Genomic DNA, 17,091 nt, shown 5'->3' on the forward strand with positions numbered 1-17,091 from the left:
GATAAAACCTCATGAATAAGAGAGTGTTACAACATTTACTTCAAATTGACAAGTAGAAAGTCCATACTTGGAGTGAACTAATAAAATAATTAAAATAGCATTACTAAGGTGTGCCTAGATACGCAGATTCGTCATTATTTGATACATTACTAAATTGAGTATAGATAGCTTTATTATGATATGATACAGTACCAAGGTGAGCATAGATAGCTTTGTAATAATGTGATACAATCAGATTGTCTCTTAGTGATTACATTAGTAATCTCTTATGGTCTCCAAGTGATCTCTAAATTAGAGAGTCTCCATGTGATCTCTTAGCATCTCTAAGTTGGAGATCATGCTTCTTTTGAATTACCATGTTCTTAAATGTCGGTTGCATTTAAATGCAATTTTTGTTAGCTTTGGTAATAAATATACTTATTGGCATGCAAATTCTTTGCTGTTACTATATGTTTACAGTAATTGAGCCCTTGAACTACCTAGGGGGTACATGTAACTCTCCTGCATGTGGCATGGCTCCAAGTCTGTAATGAATATATTGCAGTGAGAGGAGAGCTGCAATGCCCGCAGCGCATGGTCAAGAACAAGAGGTTAGATTGGGAGTACGCACATCGGCCATCAGCAGTAGAAAGAGGGATAACTCCAAAAGGACAAGAAGCCTATACGAATCCTGTCTCATCAGATAAGAGGTTTGTATGTTGTTGTAACTGCCAATTGCATGGTTGTTACAATCAAATTCAAATGAAAGATGCTGCCAGCAGAAATTTGGTACTGGTATAATACTATTCACACATGAAACAATAATACCAGCAGTAGATACAACCCTCCAGTTTATCAGTATGCATATTTAATTTCTTATACACAAGTTTGTCATTCTTTTTCAGTTTGAAATCTAAAAAATTGGAGCCACCGCTACCGGGGTCAAGTAAAGGTCGTTTATCACAAGCCTCCAAAGTATCAAACCTACTTCTCACACAGAACTATCTGCCAGTCGTGGATATGACGACCAAGTTCTATGAAGAGCATTTGGATACTGGCAGCAAATGACCTTCCGATCTCTTTATTTAGAAATGTGAATAATATCTTTATGTGATGTTTGTGTTGAAACAATTATATATTTTGTTATTATTTTGCGTGCTTTATGAATATAATTTCTACAATATGAAATGAGAGACATAAAGTAGATGGAATTTGAATTGCGCTTGACAGTATTGATCATGTCTTGACTAGTTTGTGCAGTGAATCAGATACAACGCAATGTTTGTTAGCGATTCTCAGCAGATAAACATTCACTAGAGCCTGTCAGTCATGTTACCTATATCAGACGATATTAAACTTCAAAAGTCGGTGACTACCCTAGGACACTTATATTTTGCTAGTATTTAGTTTCGGGAGTAGCTCACAGAGTAAAATTTCACAGCAACTTAATTTCGCAGCTCTGATGAGTGCGAAAATATAGTGATTTGGAAATAAATGCAGTGGAACAAACATAATTAGATTCCTCAGGTTCAGTTCACCGATAAAAAAAATTCAATTTGCGACTAGTTTGTAATTGTGAACCGCAGGTAGAATGGTGTGGGCAAGGTCGACAATGCAATTTGATCGCTTGTTGTCTTTTGTTTCTTGGACTATCAACAGGCCCGTTTACTCTGTAGCAGCTGGCCGGCTGAGCCGCCCCAACTTTTTGGGAATTTTTTACGGTAAGTACTGCAGTCCAATTCGGATAACTCTCCCTGGATAAAATGTAACGTTTCATCTCAAACACAAGGTTAACTCGAACGGATTCGTTTGGTCAGTTCCAACGCAATGATAAGTTGCTTCAGATAACTCGACCTCAACATAATTTATTCGAAAAGTTATTTGCCCAACGGCCATGGACACAGTTTTTATCGCTGTAGAATATCACTTCATTCCAAGCCATAGAGACCAACATCAACTTCTAGTAGTTCTTAGGCATCATTATTATCATCATCAGAGGCACAATATTTTTGGTAACAACTTTTATAAAGGTTTGCAAAAGATTAAGTTTTGTCAAACACCCGCTTGGCCATGTTCCATCGAAAGCGTAAAAGCTTCCAAATGAACTTAAAATAAAATCCGCAAAATTGATCTTTGTTAAAACGCTCAAAAGAAAAAGATGTCTTTTTCTGAGCGTTTTAACTGCGGTCCAGTTTTGCCTATTTTCATTTAAAAACGTCTCGTCAGTCACATCACCTAAAACAAAACAAATCTCAAAAAATAGAAAAATGTTGATACTTTCCGGTAAAAATTTTTAAAACTTCACACGACAGGCCCGGCTGAGGCCCTACATGAAAGAAATATGTTGGGGGCTTACACCGCCCCACCCTCCACACAGTAGGTCTTCATAACTAGTCGCCTAACATTAGCCACCCCAACTTGCAACCAGTGAATACAGGCCTGTATATCAATGAACAAAGATAGTTTAGTTTCGCACATTAATTTTTCGCGAGAGGATGACACCGCGAAAACGCAAAAATTAGATGAGGCGAATACACAAGTGAATATGACAACATACTCTTGTGTAAAACTGAAACACGAATATTGTAGTATAGAGAGCTGTCGGTGACTAAATGGTGTGTCACCAAACAGGGTTCAGTATTTCGAAAACTGACCAATCAATGTTGAACAGCTTCTGGCTTTTTGTTGGTCAGTTTTGCGTTAAGCTCTGTGATTGGCTAAAAATTTTCAATTGCGCCGCTCTTTCTTTACAGCATCTTCAGAAAATGTTTGCCTTTTTTATTGCTCAGTTTCTAAAATGGAACTAGTTTCACTTAAATCTGACTGGTTAAGTCATAAGACCTAAACTACTTTCGTTTCAGAATTATTCTGATTGGATGTTTTGGTCATACTCCTAAGAGAACAATTCCAAATATTTGAGAAGTTATATATTTGTGCGTGTGTGCGTGCGTGCGTGTGTGTGTCTGAGTGTGTGTCTGAGTGTGTGTCTGAGTGTGTGTCTGAGTGTGTGTCTGAGTGTGTCAGTGTGCATGAATGTGCGCCATCTGAATGCAAAGTGTATATGTGTGGTGTATCTCTTAGTGTATGAGTTTGTACTTGTTTTGGTGTAAGAATTTTGTGTATGTGTGGTTGTAGTTATTTGTTTGTTTGCTTATTTATGTGTCCTGAATTTTGATCTGTTTAGTTATTTCATCCTTGTGTTTGCACATTTGCCTAGTCTGTTTATTTGTTTTATGTTTTTGTGTATTACATTTTAGAACTACTGTCGTTTTTCGCAAACTTCTTTTTCAAATGTCGCTAGTAAGCGAGATACAATGCGCTAAACACTGTTCAATCGCAACATGATTTACAAGTGTTCTAGTGGAAAATTGCTACTACATTGAAGACTATTAAACTACTAGTATGTAGGACCGCTATCAAGCTGCTACTGCAAGTTTGGGATATAACATTATGTGATTGATCAACAAATTAAATACATTGCACTTACTGGTACATATCTGGTTATATAAGTGCGTTTGGGTTCATGCGTGTAGGTAGGTGTTTGTGCGTGTATGCAAACGTTTGTGTGTTTTTCTGTGTTCATGTGTGTGTGCCTCCGCATTTGTGAGCAAGTATATGACTGTGTGTCTGTCACAGTGAATTTTATTAGAATTACTGACATCGCCTGCAAAAAAGTTTTCTAAATGTTGCAGTGTGTGCATGCATGTGCAAGATTCAAAAGGGTGAACTTTGTTCAATCGCAACAAGCTATCAAAGGCTATGAAATGATCACCATGGTCTTCAAAGAAAAGTTTTTAACCTGAAAGTAGAAAGTACATTTAAAACTATCAGGCTGTTACTATGTAAGAGCTATATCTAGCTTCTACTGCAACTTTTGATATAACAGTTTGCAATGGACGAACAAATCAACTATGTTGCTGTTATTATTTCATATCTGTTGGAATATTAGCGTTTGTGTGTGCGTGCGTGTGCATGTGTGTTTACATGTTTGTGTGTATGCGTTTCGCTCAGTGTGTTTACATGTTTGTGTGGGTGTGGCTGTTGTGGTGTCCGTCTCGCAGTCTGTGTGTGTCGCTGTCTGTGCGTGTCGATGTCTGTGTGTCACTGTCTGTGTGTCGCTGTCTGTGTGTGTGTGTCGCTGTCTGTGTGTGTGTCGCTGTGTGTGTCGCTGTCTGTGTGTGTGTGTGTGTGCATGCGTGTGTGCGTGCATGCTGGTGTGTGTGTGTGTGTCGCTGTCTGTGCGTGTGTGTCGCTGTCTGCATGCGTGTGTGTGCGCGTGTGTGCGTGTTGCTGTCCGTGTCTGTGTGTTTGTCTGTATATGTTAATGTGTGTGTCTGTGCTGGTGTGAGCAAGTATAAAATGTGTGCAATTTTTCCAACAAGCCAAATATATCGCGAGATTTAATGGGGTAAATTTTTTCTTCGCAACAAGCTATTTTAATCATTCCAGAAGTTATCTGCTCTTTAAGGACAAATTGTTTACTTTAAAGTAGAAGGTATATTTGAATGTGTGTTTGTGTGTGTGGTGTGTGTACGTGTGTGTGTGTGTGTGGGCGTGCATGGGTGTGTGTGTGAGTGTGTGTGTGTGTGTGTGTGTCTGCGTATTGTAGGCTTGCGTGTGTGTGTCTGCGCATTGTTAGCAGGTGTGTGTGTGTATGTGAGTTTATGTGTGCGCATGCATGTTTTTGTGCAAGCGTGTTCATCTTTCTATGCGTCTTTGTTAATAGGTGTGTGTCTGCGCAGTTGGTAGCAGGTATTTATATGGGTGTCTGTCTGTCTTTGCATTTGTATGTTAACCACTAAAACTATTGTCACCGCTCCGCAAACATTTGTGATGACTCGTAGTATTTTCAATACAAACGCGACATTTCATATAGCGCACAATAAGCTCTCAAAGTGAAATTAGTCCGTGCGGCATAAACTTTTGTGTTTTGAGGTCATGAACTTTCTAAAGCAAATAATATATCAGGAATTGATTGCTTATGCATTTGATTAGCTAAGATGCTTTATTTGACTGTTTTGAAGAAGTTAAAGGGGTTGCTAAGGACGATGAATGTTGATATTTCATTTCCAGTTATTTGGTTTACGTATCGTATTTTAAAATGTCTTACCACGATGTCGATGGTGGTGATTGTTGGAAATAATTTGAGTAAGTAGATGTAGATTTTTTAGAATTACAGAGTGGAAAAGAAAGTGATAGTGATTCCGGAAGCAGTGAGGTCAATTTCGGTATTGAAAATGATGGATAAAATGGGAAATTTCCGATGAGTTTACGGATAAAAGTCGTAGTGTAGAGACATGTAAAAATAATGTTGCTGCACAGCCGAACTCAGATAATACAGGAACAGCTCTGCCAGCAGATGTAGAGTTTAATCTCAGTGATGATGAGTACCTACTGCAAGCAAGTAGATGTAGTCTAAGAAAAGTAGTGCATGTATTATTATGAGTATTATTTTATTATGTATTATTTTATTAGTATTATTATGTAGTAACATTATCTTCTTTCTCAGTTTGGTTTAAGCAACCAACCATCTCTTTCCCTTACCAACCGAACCCTCACTGTGATACATGTATTTAGTGTCATGAATTCATATTTACCTCAAATCAGGTAGTACCATCAATGACCCGACTGACAGGTGTTAAACTTATGAGTTGTTTTCAAGGATGTAAACGATCATGTGGCTGCATCAAATGGTTTGAAGTGTCAAAGATACCCTGATCCGGTGCAGTCAATCAATCATTAGCCAAGGAGAGCAGAGATCTTATCATTATTGGAAAGATTTCAGCCATAATTGACGTGTCAGAGACAACTGGCAAAAAGCACAAATACAAGGAGATGCAGCGAGAGCGAAACTGTTGCAACTTTGCTCACAAAGGTATGATGTTTTTGATGTGTTACTGTAGAAAATATGCGATCGACTGCGTTATTTTTTACAAAGCTGTTATTGCGATTACACACCGCTACATAATACTTTCTGGTATGTAGGTCAAAAAATATGCAGTGAAACATTTCTTTTTCTCAACAGAATAGGGAAAAACATGTTTCAAACATTGAAGCGACACTATAATAGGACAGAAATAGCTGTACCAAGGAGTTTCAATTACCAAGGTAGAAATAAGGGGGCTGTCACATCAGATGATAGTAAAGGCATTGCAGACTTCTTAGACCACATCGCCTCCATTCACTCTCGTGACCTTCCAGGTCGAGTTTCAGGTAAGCCAACTAGGTTTTGAAATTTAAAAATAAAATGCTTTCAAAGCATAATTACGGTTATTTTATTTTTTTGCGATTAGTTAACCTAAGTTATTATTTTTGTCAGAGCTATGTTGAACATTAATCATCAAAAACATTCCAATAGGTTTTGAGGAACTAAAGATTCTGCCTAGTAACTTCACAATTGAGTCAATCTGTGAGCTCTATAAGCAAAAGTGTCAAGAGGCTATGCTTAACTTTAAGTGTAAGTCGACATTCAGAGCAATCTGTAAGGAGCTCCGCCATACTTTATCATCACCAAACCAAGTAAATATCTGTGTTAGCTCTGCCAGAAAAATAACATGTTACACTTGAGGTATGTGCGTTTACAGTTTTAGTCTTAGTGATATTTGAGCATATTGAATATTCTGGCAAGTGTTCTTTGCACACTGTCCACTACCTTTCGTTATTGTTTGTCACAACAGGTCTGCAAACCAGCCGTTAGATAAACGAGCTGCAGAGATCAATCGGCAGCTGAATCTCCTTGAACATGCCTTAATGAGTGCATCCTGCCGTCACGACAATATCTAACAAAAGACTTGAAGCTTGGGGGTCAATACTTTTCTGACTGGACCTCCCGTTGCTCACTACGGATTTGATTATGCGCAGCAGGTAGATCAAAACCATTTTTAAAACATTGCTTGTTACAAAACGCAAAATCTCATTTTATATTTTTGTCAAAAACACACACATACGCAGCTCAAAATATAACAATAAATGCTCGACTATTACAAGGTTATGAAGCCAAGACTGTAGTGTTTTGAGTTTAAACACTGCTGAGTTTTAACAATTGGCAATTAGCAATTGCCAATTGCAAATGCTAATTAATAATTATAAAAACAATCAAGTTTATAAATAAAAATATACTTTTAAAAATAAAAACAGTAAATGTACAGTATACTTTCAAGCCTATAAAAAACAACAAATTTTACTTTGGTTTAATTCTTAGGTTTACTACCCTGCCGACCAGCTATCCTAATCCGAATCGGCTATCCTAAATATGCTAACTCGTTCATCTCAGTAAAAGTTCTGTGAGTGAATTGGGTAATTATTCTAACACTGATACATTGGCATCAATGTTATGCCCAAAACCACCAGTTCAATGTGCAACACAATTTGGTCGTAGCTCCTTTACTGTATATTAATGTGTTATTTTCCAACGACACAACATATTACCTTGACCTCACTGTTTTAAGTATTCTAGTTCATGTGGCGCCTTTGGAAACTTTTTTATATTGTTCGCCATGTTTTCTTCCCTAAAGATTTCAATATTCATGAGAACGTAATGCTTGTAGCGGGGGGTTGCTATGACTTTCCAAAACGTCAACAAATAATACTGTTTGATATTTAATACATCAACTGTAAAGAAAATTTCTCAGTTTGTGGCGTCGACCACATTGACCAAAACCCTCTTTGATATAACTCTGTGCCTTAGGTTAAATTGCTTTGATTTTAATTCCAACAACAGTTTTGAAAAACTGACAAGTTTCTCTATTACTTTGGGCTAAAACCAATTTTGTGATCTGACCTAATTTGTATTAAAAATGACGCGACCTGTCACATTTTTCCCAAATGTTTTAAATATGCAAGATTCAATGGGAGAACGTTGTTCAATCGAAACAAGCTATCGAAACCCGTCAAAAGACTCAAGTGCTTTATAAGGAAAAGTGTTTAACGCGAAAGTCTGAGATACATGTAAAACTATTAAACTGCTACTATGTAGGACCGATATCAGACTGCTACTGCGACTGTTGAATAAACAGTTTGGGATAGATAAAAGAATCAATAACATAGCTGTTACTGTTTCATATCTGTTGGTATATCTGCATTTGTGTGTGTGCGCATTGTGGGCATGCATCTGTGTATCTGCGCATTGTGGGCATGAATGTGTTTGCATTTTGTGGGCATGCGTGGGTGTGTCTGCGCACAGAGGGCATGTGTGTGTGTATCTGCATATTGTGGACATGTGTGGGTGTGTCTGCGCACAGTGGGCATGCATGTGTGTGTGTATCTGCGTATTGTGGGCGTGCGTGGGTGTGTCTGCATATTGTGGACACGTGTGGGTGTGTCTGCCCATTGTGCAATATATATATATATATATATATATATATATATATATATATATATATATATATATATATATATATATATATACAGATGCATTTGTTTTATTGCAGCACCATTATGTGCAGTGGCTATTACGGAGTGATGGATTTTTGAGATATTAGATGGATTAAAGAAATTACAGTGTATTCTTATACAAATATCTGCTTCATCATACAACAGTTTTAACATACAAAGTGGGATCTTGAAACAAATTAATTTCATATCTAGAAGTTTTAATGCATATTTGAAAACTTGATTTGTTGCTGCTGAAACTTAACTGTTTGTTTACTTTGTGAAATTTACTATTAAATTCATTTATATTTATGAACTTCACCATTCAATTAATTCGTTAGTTGGATAGTATTTCTGCTTGTTTGGTCCATGTTCAGTGTTTAAACAAGACTTTGGCCTGTATGAAAAACCTATTGCAGAGTCTGGTGACAGCTCAGCTGGGAACAGACATGTTCTTCGAATTTGAAACAATGTAGTTTTTAAACTTTGTTCGTACAAGAGTAGATATTTTGTGAAAAACATTCAATTTGTGTCACATGTATTATATACTATTATTATTACAGTTGATTGCCTTCCTAGTAGATGTGAAAGGTCTGACATTTTCCATTGACGTTTTTACAGTAAAGTTAGGCAAGAAGAGGCAGCAAGGTTATGATGCCGAGAGTTTCTATTTACTAGGTACTACATGTATATGGATAATGTAACAGAAAAGTCTCCGACTAAAAGTGCTGGTGATAGACTTAGAATCTTCAACACGGTTATGAAAGGAGGGAAACCTAAAATACTAAGTTTAAAAACTAAACCATGCAAAGGTCAATTATCGTGTGCACAGATTCCTGATGCTTCCAAAAAATATAATATCCTTTCAGCTTTAAATGGGAGTCATCTACCCATTCGATGGAGTGACCGTACCAATATTAAGTGTGTATGAGCAATGCCTTGAAGACCATGATGCCTGCTTAGCTTACTGAAGTAGAAGTTTCGTCAACTTTTAGCAGTATTGTTGCACAAACACTGGCTCTGTCATCTCAGCTAGACATGGTTGAGTTCAGTGGCAAGATAACCTTGACAACTGGAAACATGTACAGTAGAAGAGAAAAGGCAATTTGAGGTTAGATACCAAAGGTCAGGGTTCCATTTAAAGGTCACCACTGGTGACTTTTGTTAGGAATTGAATCCAATCTATGGTTTGCAGACAACTAGGTCTCGACTGCATTGTTTGTCAGTTGTCATGTACGCAGTTGGCACAAATTAGTTGTCACATATGCAATAGGTTAACTTGAAGCCCACATGTGATTAGTCGGTCTTAATCTCTTGTTTCATGGCTCTTTACTGGACCACTCAGCTCCAGAATTTTTATAGAATACTCCCAGGCTTAAAGAGCCAAGTTGATTTTTGTTAACAATCTTTATACTCTAAAACTGGCTCAGCAGGTTTGAACAGTTGTTAGCAATAAGCAATCAACAGTTGGCAATAAACAATTGGCAATAAGCATTAAACACTTGACAATAAGCAATCACCAGTTACCAATAAGCAATCAACAGTTGGCAATAAGCAGTCAACAGTTAGCAAAAATCAATCAAAAGTTGGCAATAAGCAATCAACAGCTTGCAATAAGAAATCAACAGTTGACAATAAGCAATCAACAGTGGAAAATAAGCAATCAACAGCTGACAATAAGCAATCAACAGGTGGCAATAAGCAATCAACAGCTGGCAATAAGCAATCAGCAGCTGGCAATAAGCAATCAAAAGCTGGAAATAAGCAATCAACTGTGGAAAAAAAGCAACCAACAGTTGACAATATGCAATCAACAGTTGACAATAAGCGATCAACAGTTGACAATAAGCAATCAACAGTTAATAATAAACAATCAACAGCTGGCAATAAGCAATAAACAGCTAGCATTAAGCAATCAACAGTTGGCATAAAGCATTAAACAGTTGGCAATAAGCAATACACAGTTGACAATAAGCAATGAACAGATGACAATAAGGAATCCAAAAGTTGACAATAAACAATCAACAGTTGACAAAAAGCAATCAACAGTTGAAATAAGCAATCAAAAGGTGACAATAAGCAATCAAAATTGGCAATAAGCAATCAACAGTTGACAAAAAGCAATCAACAGTTGAAATAAGCAATCAACAGTTTGCAATAAGCGACCAACAGTTGGCACTAAGCAATCCACAGTTGACAATAAGCAATCAACAGTTGACAATAAGCAATCAGCAGTTGACAATAAGCAATCAACAGCTGGCAATAAGCAATCAACAGTTGGCAGTAAGAAATCGACAGCTGGCAATACGCAATCAACAGCTGACAATAAGCAATCAACAGTTGGCAGTAAGCTATCAAAAGTTGACAATAAGCAAGCAAAGGTTGGCAATAAGCAATCAACAGTTGGCAATAAGCAATCAGCAGTTGACAATAAGCAATCAACAGTTGGCAATAAGCAATCGGCAGTTGACAATAAGCAGTCAAAAGTTGACAATAAGCAATCAAAAGTTGGCAATAAGCAAGCAAAAGTTGGCAATAAGCAATCAACAGTTGGCAATAAGCAATCAACAGTTGACAATAAGCGATAAAAAGTTGGCAATAAGCAAACAACAGTTGGCAATAAGCAATCAGCAGTTGACAATAAGCAATCAAAAGTTGGCAATAAGCAGTTAACAGATGAAAATAAGCAATCAACAGCTGGCAATAAGCAATCAACAGTTGACAATAAGCAATCAAAAGTTGACAATAAGCAAGCAAAAGTTGGCAATAAGCAATCAACAGTTGGCTATAAGCAATCAGCAGTTGACAATAAGCAATCAACAGTTGACAATAAGCAATCAAAAGTTGGCAATAAGCAATCAACGGTTGACAATAAGCAATCAACAGTTGCCAATAAGCAATTAAAAGTTGGCAATAAGCAATCAACAGTTGACAATAAGCAATCAACAGTTGCCAATAAGCAATTAAAAGTTGGCAAAAAGCAACCAACAGTTGGCAATAAGCTATCAACAGCTGACAATAAGCAAACAACAGTTGGCAATAAACAATTGACAGTTGGCAGTAAGCAATCAAAAGTTGACAATAAGCAATCAAAAGTTGGCAATAAGAAATCAACAGTTGACAATACGCAATCAACAGTGGACAATAAGCAATCAACAGTTGGGAATAAGCAATCAACAGTTGGCTATAAGCAATCAAAAGTTGGCAATAAGCAATCAAAAGTTGGCAATAAGCAATACAAAGTTGGTAATAAGCGATCAAAAGTTGGCAATAAGCAATCAACAGTTGACAATAAGCAATCAACAGTTGACAATAAGCAATCAAAAGTTGGCAATAAACAATCAACAGTTAGCGATAAACAATCAACAGTTGGAAATAAGCAATCAACAGTTGACATTAAGCAATCAACAGTTGGCAATAAGCAAACAACAGTTGGCAATAAGCAATTAACAGTTGGCAATAAGGAATCAACAGTTGACAATAAGCAATCAAAAGTTGGCAATAAGCAATCAACACTTGGTGATAGGTAGTTAACAGTTGACAATAAGCAATCAACAGCTGGAAATAAGCAAGCAACAGTTGACAATAAGCAATCAAAAGTTGACAATAAGCAATCAACAGTTGACAATAAGCAATCAACAGTTGACAATAAGCGATCAAAAGTTGACAATAAGCAATCAACAGTTGACAATATGCCATCGAAAGTTGGCAATAAGCAATCAAAAGTTGGTAATAAGCAATCAACAGTAGGCATTAAGCAATCAACAATTGACAATAAGCAAATAACAGTTGGCAGTAAGCAATTAACAGTTGAAAATAAGCAATCAACAGTCGACAATAAGCAATCAACAGCTGGCAATAAGCAAGCAACAGTTGACAATAAGCAATCAAAAGTTGACAATAAGCAATCAACAGTTGACAATAAGCGATCGAAAGTTGACAAGAAGCAATCAACAGTTGACAATAAGCAATCAACAGTTGCCAATAAGCAATCAAAAGTTGGCAAAAAGCAACCAACAGTTGGCAATAGGCTATCAACAGCTGGCAATAAGCAAACAAAAGTTGGCAATAAACAATAAACAGTTGGCAATAAGCAATCAACAGTTGGCAATAAACAATCAACAGTTGGCAGTAAGCAATCAAATGTTGTCAATAAGCAATCAAAAGTTGGCAATAAGAAATCAACAGTTGACAATACGCAATCAACAGTGGACAATAAGCAATCAACAGTTGGGAATAAGCAATCAAAAGTTGGCAATAAGCAATCAACAGTTGGCAATAAGCAATCAAAGGTTGGCAATGAGCGATCAAAATTTGGCAATAAGTAATCAACAGTTGACAATGAGCAATCAAAAATTTACAATAAGCAATCATTAGTTCGAAATAAGCAATCAAAAGTTGGCAATAAGCAATCAACAGTCGACAATAAGCAATCAACAGTTGGCAATAAGCAATTAACAGTTGGCAATAAGCAATCAAAAGTTGGCAATAAATCAAAAGTTGGCAATAAGCAATCAAAGGTTGGCAATAAGCAATCAACAGTTGGCAATAAGCAATCAACAGTTGACAATAAGCAATCAAAAGTTGGCAATAAGCAATCAACAGTTGACCAGCAGCAATCAAAGGTTGGCAATAAGCAATCAACAGTTGGCAATAAGCAATTAACAGTTGGCAATAAGCAATCAACAGTTGGCAATAAACAATCAACAGTTGGCAGTAAGCAATCAAATGTTGTCAATAAGCAATCAAAAGTTGGCAATAAGAAATCAACAGTTGACAATACGCAATCAACAGTGGACAATAAGCAATCAACAGTTGGGAATAAGCAATCAAAAGTTGGCAATAATCAATCAACAGTTGGCAATGAGCAATCAAAAGTTGGCAATAAGCAATACAAAGTGGGTAATAAGCGATCCAAAGTTGGCAATAAGCAATCAACAGTTGACAATAAGTAATCAACAGTTGGCAATAAGTAATCAACAGTGGACAATAAACAATCAACAGTCGACAATAAGCAATCAACAGTTGGCAATAAGCAATTAACAGTTGGCAATAAGCAATCAAAAGTTGGCAATAAATCAAAAGTTGGCAATTAGCAATCAAAGATTGGCAATAGGCAATCAAAAGTAGGCAATAAGCAATCAACAGTTGACAATAAGCAATCAACAGTTGGCAATAAGCAATCAACAGTTGACAATAAGCAATCAAAAGTTGGCAATAAGCAATCAACAGTTGACCTTAAGCAATCAAAGGTTGGCAATAAGCAATCAACAGTTGACCATAAGCAATCAAAGGTTGGCTATAAGCGATCAAAATTTGGCAATAAGCAATCAACAGTTGGCAATAAGCAATTAACAGTTGACACTAAGCAATCAACAGTCGACAATAAGCAACCAACAGTTGACAATAAGCGATCAAAAGTTGACAATAAGCAATCAACAGTTGACAATAAGCGATCAAAATTTGGCAATAAGCAATCAACAGTTGGCAATAAGCAATTAACAGTTGACACTAAGCAATCAACAGTTGGCAATAAGCAATTAACAGTTGACACTAAGCAATCAACAGTCGACAATAAGCAACCAACAGTTGACAATAAGCGATCAAAAGTTGACAATAAGCAATCAACAGTTGACAATAAGCAATCAACAATTCACAATAAGCAATCAAAAGTTGGCAATAAGCAATCAACAGTAGACAATAAGCGATCAACAGTTAGCAATAAACAATTAACAGTTGACAATAAGCGATCAAATGTGGACAATAAGCAATCAACAGTTGACAATAAGCAATCAACAATTGACAATAAGCGATCAAAAGTTGGCAATAAGCAATCAACAGTTGACAATAAGTAATCAACAAATGGCAATAAGTAATCAACAGTTGACAATAAGCAATCAACAATTGACAATAAGCAATCAACAGTTGACAATAAGCAATCAACAATTGACAATAAGCAATCACAAGTTGGCAATAAGCAATCTACAGTTGACAATAATCAATCAAAAATTGACAATAAGCCATCGAAAGTTGGCAATAAGCAATCAAAAGTTGGTAATAAGCAATCAACACTTGGTGATAGGTAGTTAACAGTTGACAATAAGCAATCAAAAGTTGGCAATAAGCAATCAACACTTGGTGATAGGTAGTTAACAGTTGACAATAAGCAATCAACAGCTGGAAATAAGCAAGCAACAGTTGACAATAAGCAATCAAAAGTTGACAATAAGCAATCAACAGTTGACAATAAGCAATCAACAGTTGACAATAAGCGATCAAAAGTTGACAATAAGCAATCAACAGTTGACAATATGCCATCGAAAGTTGGCAATAAGCAATCAAAAGTTGGTAATAAGCAATCAACAGTAGGCATTAAGCAATCAACAATTGACAATAAGCAAATAACAGTTGGCAGTAAGCAATTAACAGTTGAAAATAAGCAATCAACAGTCGACAATAAGCAATCAACAGCTGGCAATAAGCAAGCAACAGTTGACAATAAGCAATCAAAAGTTGACAATAAGCAATCAACAGTTGACAATAAGCGATCGAAAGTTGACAAGAAGCAATCAACAGTTGACAATAAGCAATCAACAGTTGCCAATAAGCAATCAAAAGTTGGCAAAAAGCAACCAACAGTTGGCAATAGGCTATCAACAGCTGGCAATAAGCAAACAAAAGTTGGCAATAAACAATAAACAGTTGGCAATAAGCAATCAACAGTTGGCAATAAACAATCAACAGTTGGCAGTAAGCAATCAAATGTTGTCAATAAGCAATCAAAAGTTGGCAATAAGAAATCAACAGTTGACAATACGCAATCAACAGTGGACAATAAGCAATCAACAGTTGGGAATAAGCAATCAAAAGTTGGCAATAAGCAATCAACAGTTGGCAATAAGCAATCAAAGGTTGGCAATGAGCGATCAAAATTTGGCAATAAGTAATCAACAGTTGACAATGAGCAATCAAAAATTTACAATAAGCAATCATTAGTTCGAAATAAGCAATCAAAAGTTGGCAATAAGCAATCAACAGTCGACAATAAGCAATCAACAGTTGGCAATAAGCAATTAACAGTTGGCAATAAGCAATCAAAAGTTCGCAATAAATCAAAAGTTGGCAATAAGCAATCAAAGGTTGGCAATAAGCAATCAACAGTTGGCAATAAGCAATCAACAGTTGACAATAAGCAATCAAAAGTTGGCAATAAGCAATCAACAGTTGACCAGCAGCAATCAAAGGTTGGCAATAAGCAATCAACAGTTGGCAATAAGCAATTAACAGTTGGCAATAAGCAATCAACAGTTGGCAATAAACAATCAACAGTTGGCAGTAAGCAATCAAATGTTGTCAATAAGCAATCAAAAGTTGGCAATAAGAAATCAACATTTGACAATACGCAATCAACAGTGGACAATAAGCAATCAACAGTTGGGAATAAGCAATCAAAAGTTGGCAATAATCAATCAACAGTTGGCAATGAGCAATCAAAAGTTGGCAATAAGCAATACAAAGTGGGTAATAAGCGATCAAAAGTTGGCAATAAGCAATCAACAGTTGACAATAAGTAATCAACAGTTGGCAATAAGTAATCAACAGTGGACAATAAACAATCAACAGTCGACAATAAGCAATCAACAGTTGGCAATAAGCAATTAACAGTTGGCAATAAGCAATCAAAAGTTGGCAATAAATCAAAAGTTGGCAATTAGCAATCAAAGATTGGCAATAAGCAATCAAAAGTAGGCAATAAGCAATCAACAGTTGACAATAAGCAATCAACAGTTGGCAATAAGCAATCAACAGTTGACAATAAGCAATCAAAAGTTGGCAATAAGCAATCAACAGTTGACCTTAAGCAATCAAAGGTTGGCAATAAGCAATCAACAGTTGACCATAAGCAATCAAAGGTTGGCTATAAGCGATCAAAATTTGGCAATAAGCAATCAACAGTTGGCAATAAGCAATTAACAGTTGACACTAAGCAATCAACAGTCGACAATAAGCAACCAACAGTTGACAATAAGCGATCAAAAGTTGACAATAAGCAATCAACAGTTGACAATAAGCGATCAAAAGTTGGCAATAAGCAATCAATAGTAGACAATAAGCGATCAACAGTTGGCAATAAGCAATTAACAGTTGACACTAAGCAATCAACAGTCGACAATAAGCAACCAACAGTTGACAATAAGCGATCAAAAGTTGACAATAAGCAATCAACAGTTGACAATAAGCAATCAACAATTCACAATAAGCAATCAAAAGTTGGCAATAAGCAATCAACAGTAGACAATAAGCGATCAACAGTTAGCAATAAACAATTAACAGTTGACAATAAGCGATCAAATGTGGACAATAAGCAATCAACAGTTGACAATAAGCAATCAACAATTGACAATAAGCGATCAAAAGTTGGCAATAAGCAATCAACAGTTGACAATAAGTAATCAACAAATGGCAATAAGTAATCAACAGTTGACAATAAGCAATCAACAATTGACAATAAGCAATCAACAGTTGACAATAAGCAATCAACAATTGACAATAAGCAATCACAAGTTGGCAATAAGCAATCAACAGTTGACAATAATCAATCAAAAATTGACAATAAGCCATCGAAAGTTGGCAATAAGCAATCAAAAGTTGGTAATAAGCAATCAACAGTTGGCATTAAGCAATCAACATTGACAATAAGCAATCAACAGTTGGCAATAAGCAATTAACAGTTGACACTAA

This window comes from Watersipora subatra, chromosome 2 (genome assembly GCF_963576615.1).
Source record: "Watersipora subatra chromosome 2, tzWatSuba1.1, whole genome shotgun sequence".
Lineage (NCBI taxonomy): Eukaryota > Metazoa > Bryozoa > Gymnolaemata > Cheilostomatida > Watersiporidae > Watersipora > Watersipora subatra.